The 4,648-nt window shown below is 41.9% G+C and overlaps 1 non-coding gene across 1 annotated transcript; it reads right to left on the bottom strand.

Annotated features, from left to right (window-relative positions):
• Positions 1-4,558: 4,558 nt before the first annotated feature.
• TRNAY-GUA (transfer RNA tyrosine (anticodon GUA)) lies at positions 4,559-4,648 on the bottom strand. Its single transcript is given in 2 exon segments — positions 4,559-4,594; positions 4,612-4,648. It is a non-coding gene; the product is annotated as a tRNA-Tyr (tRNA).

Here is a 4,648-nt window from a genome sequence, read left to right as displayed (position 1 = left end):
AAATACCCTATCTAAATATATTATGTTGGTTAGGGCCAGGCAAGGTACATTGCTATAATTGGTCTTTTACTCATATATTTGGGTTACAACACTCAAGGTTTTGCTTTTTGAGCAATGTGTATCTGCTTCTGTAAGGATTTGGTACCAGCTTCATTTTCACAGCAGACATCTTTAAGCAGTCAGCTAAGTAACCCCAATGCTGCAGTGACAGTGCTGAGAATCTTCTAGGAAATGAAACCGAACAGCTACAGCACCTCATCACTAAGAAGCAATTGAACACTTTGATATGATAATTGATTATCGTGCATTGATTAAAGCTGACAAGAGAGCATACAATCTCCAGATGACTTTCAAATTACAAAGCCACAAACTTCAAAGCTTATTTGGATTCACACAACAAAATACATTTTGTTATTTACAATGTAAAAAAAAAATCCTCATAACTGAGGCAAGAATTTTAAAACAGTAAATGTTGAAACAGCACAACTTGAAATAAGGAACTAATCAATGCTATCAAAATGGCTTCAATCTGTCCTGAGGACTCTAATCATTTCCAGATGATAACATGGGACTGATTGGATGTCTCTGGCAGCAATTCTTATCAAGGCCTGATTATAACAACTAACTACAATAGGAAGAAGAAAAATTGGTTGGTAGAGGGTGGTTAAGAAGGCCTGAAGAAATGTGCAAACAGTTGCTCAGTTTGGTGTAAATCCACCTGATCTGGTGGTTGCAAGTAAAGGCAGCAACTGCTGTTGGTCAGTTCCAGCCATTCTGAGATGCTTTTCATAAATTCAGCCAAACACACACTGGAGAATAGTTTTATTTCATGGTAAAAGCAAACCAATTTGCAACCACTTGCAATTTCTACAAACTAGCAAATCATCAGCAGAGCATCTTGACTTGCTTCCTGGTTTTAAAAGCCTTTTCAACTCTCCTTAATTGCACATTATTTTAATTGCCATGATTCTACCTCTAGAGCTGTAAGGGAGCAGCACAGTTGTTACTATTTATTGGTATTATTACTCCAGACAGGAATCAGGACCATGTTTTCCTTGTCATCATGAAAAACTTTACAAAGATATGACCCTACTCAAAGAGCTTTATCTAAATCTGCAAGACCAGAGGCAACAGGTGGCTACAAGAGAGCAACACCAGCCGAAAGAATTTACAGAGCTCAAAGGAAAGCAGTGGGCTCAGTATAAAGTTAGGTCTTCAGTCCTATCCCTGCTCCAGCGCTACATTTCTGGGCTGAAACCCGATATTGAGGTATGTAGCTCACATCATTCAAAATTTGGAGACTACCCAGCTTTTCTGAAGTTTCTTTAAGGTTAACCAAATTTCCTTAGGCAGGCCGTACATCGCTCAGTTGTTTCATGTTGTGTTGGAAGAAGCTTTCTGCAATATGACTTTGATGCAACCAGGTGAAATGAGGTGTCTAGAGCAAGGCTGGGATTCATTTATACCGGAAAATCAAAACAAAGCTCAAAATATACAAAGTCATTCAAACTGAGTACAATTGAGAACTTGGAGTTACCCCAGTGCCAAAACTGCACTTTTAATTTTTAATGAAAAGCTACTTTCAGAATGAGCACAGACAAGACCAGTCACAAACCACGTAACACTCGCTGCTTAGCAAAGGTGCAAAATAACCACGTAAGATGTACTGCAGAGACAAAAGACTGGATCAGACTCAGCAAGCTGTCCTACGGGAATGCAAGCACTGCTCTTCCTTTGGGGAGAAAGTACAGATATTTTGCAGTATGTTTATGCCAACTGAATGAGCTTCAGTTTCTTCACCACACAGTATGCTGCATCTACGCTAGGGGATAGGTTAAAAATCTGTTTTGGGACAAGAAGTGAGACAAGAAGAAGAAAAAAGTATTTTGGAAAGGGAAGGAACATCCCACTCATCCCACTGATAACAAACATTATCTTGTCTAACAGGAGCTTACTACTGCTAGTCTATTGTGTCCCCAGCTGGTTATTACTTTGTTTCAGAGGTTTGGCCCATGGGATGCCACTCCTCAAACAAGGACACAGTGACCTTCATAATGTCTGATGGGCCAGAGATGTTTGGCTGTGAGAGAAAGCTTATTCAAGATTAAAGAGAAGGTGAAGCTCCTAAACATGGAAGACTATAAAATTTTTAAATACTTCCTACCTTTGTTGTCTGAAGTTCAACCCACATGTGCAAGAAAAACACCAGAACTTTATTTAAATTCACATTTCTGGCTTGATGGCTACATTTGCTGGAACTTTTATAAAATTACCTTGTGTGGATGTCATCGCAGAGAAAGACACAGTGTCAATGTCACCACTGTGTCAGTATGGGGCAGTCCTGGTAGCTGAAATAGCATGACATGAAACAGCCACAGGATAACAGAAGCTAACCACATCAGGTGGTATTCTCCACCAGGACCCAGTTACCCACTGGCATGCAGTAATATGAGGGTGAACCCATGCTGCAACAACTCACCCTTTCCAGCTACAGAAAGAACACCATTTGCAATGAGAACCTACTTTTAATTAAACCCTTCTCCCTCCATTCTCGTTTCAATCAAAGCTTGTGCAACCCAGACTGAAATTATGTCAGCAAAGATCTCCACATCAACAAAATACCTGTGAGGCAGTCAGTCCATTCATTAGTCACCACCATTCCCCAGTCTAGGGGAAAGCATCGGTGCCCTCTCTGATACCAGCACAAGGATTTACTTTTCATGATTATTGGCAGATTTTGAATCAAAAGCTTCAGGCTTACTGCAGCAATTAAATGCATGAGTCATGTATTCGCTCATTTGGAAATACAGTCACCAAGACTGTAAAAGTTGCATTGCAAGGAGAAAATCCGTCCCAGGGCCCACGGGATAGATTTGTTACCCAGGCTGGTTACCAATACACCTGAGTTCCTCCTGTGGCATCACCCAAGACTCGTACCCCTCTCTTCTTCCTTGTCTAAAGTGACTGCCGGATTCCCACCAGCGACACTGCTGCTGTGCATCCTCCTCCCTGGGATTCCTAGCAGGACTGGGAAGGCAGCTGCTTGCCTTTCCCACCCTTGCTTTTGCAACCCCATCCCACTGTGGGAGGACCTATGGAGCAATAAATGCATGGCCTGCCCAACCCCCAGGGCCTGGAGGGCTGGTTGTGTTGTTAAGAGGAAAGGCAGAACTGCCTCCATCCCCATGCTGAAAACCCATTATGGTCACGAGGTTTTAAGTGTGTACTGCTATGCAGGCTGAAGAGGAATTAGTGCAGCTGTATTTGGAAGGACAAAGAAAACTGGTGTTCTACTATGATCAATGGTCATTGATCTGATGCTAATTAGTAAAGAAAAAGTCTTTTAAAATACTGAAATTGCATATAATCACTTGATTATTCATTCTAGTTTAGTCCTGGTTCCTTGACGCATTTGACCCAACTTCTAGCAAATATTTCTCATTAAGCAATACTAATATATTTATAACACAGTGAAAGGTAAGAAACCAACCGAAGTTGCCACTTCCTTCTCCTATCATTGTCTGGCTTAGCACTGTGCTTTGTATGAGGAGATGCTTTGCATGAGAAGCTTTGTATGAGCTTTGGGATTTGGATCCCTAATGTCGTCTCATCTAATATAAACATCTAAAAACCTCTAATCTTTTCTTTAATAAAGCTTCTTACAGACCTCTCAGAGCTGATTGTGTCTTATGAAAGTGAGTTCCCCGAGTCAGTTTCCTGTGTGAAACAAAATTTTCTTTAACAGATCACAGTGCCCTCTTTTCTACTCTCTGAAATTTTCTGATGTTGGTTTCTGTATGAATGAGTTCTTAGAACGCCTCCTTAACCTGGCCTGTGGTGTCTCCTTTCACACGGTTCTACTGCCTCTCTCTTACCCATTTCCTTTGTAGCCAGCCCCAACCTTTACAATTCTTCATTGAAATGGACAGTGCATGGAAATGATACACCTCAGAGCAGTGTGCACAATGGTATTCACAACCCTCTCGTAAGGCCAATGATTATTGCATATAGTGGCTGTCTCAGACAAATATCTGAACCTGAATGACCACGGTGTTCCTGTCCTCACGAAAAGATTTTTCTCCCCCATCTCTCTTAGCCCCCATCCCCACCCCGCCTCAAAACCTCAGAACTTAAAAATGCAAGAATGGGATAGGAAAAGTGGTGAAACCAGAACAAGGAGGATGCAGTAACTGGACCTCCCTCCATTTTCCACACCCAACTCAGCTAAAAGAGGCTCGGCAAGCTCTGTGCTGCGGGTCTGCTCTAGCTAACAAGGGTCTGTGGAAGGTGTTGAGCCCCTGCAGAAGAGACTCGTATGATGGGGATCAACTGATTAGGTAGAGAGGTGTGGCAAAGGTCAAAGCACCATTGCTGTACGAATCAGCTGAAGCAGACAAGGCAGGTAGTAAAATTGAAATCCTTGAAAGTGGTATGTTTTAAGTAGACTAAATTTCTCACGGGGTCTCAAGAGGCATGTAGTTGGAAAGGGCAGCTCTGCAAAGTTGTAAATTCCAGAAATAAGTGAAAGACAAAAACCAAAACAAAACTCCAAAACCTTTCCTTCGAGCCGGAATTGAACCAGCGACCTAAGGATTACTTTCTACAAGCAGCCTACAGTCCTCCGCTCTACCAGCTGAGCTATCGAAGG

This window comes from Accipiter gentilis, chromosome 20 (assembly GCF_929443795.1).
Source record: "Accipiter gentilis chromosome 20, bAccGen1.1, whole genome shotgun sequence".
Lineage (NCBI taxonomy): Eukaryota > Metazoa > Chordata > Aves > Accipitriformes > Accipitridae > Astur > Astur gentilis.
The sequence above is the reverse complement of the archived record's forward strand: the minus strand, read 5'-3'. Positions and strand labels throughout refer to the sequence as shown.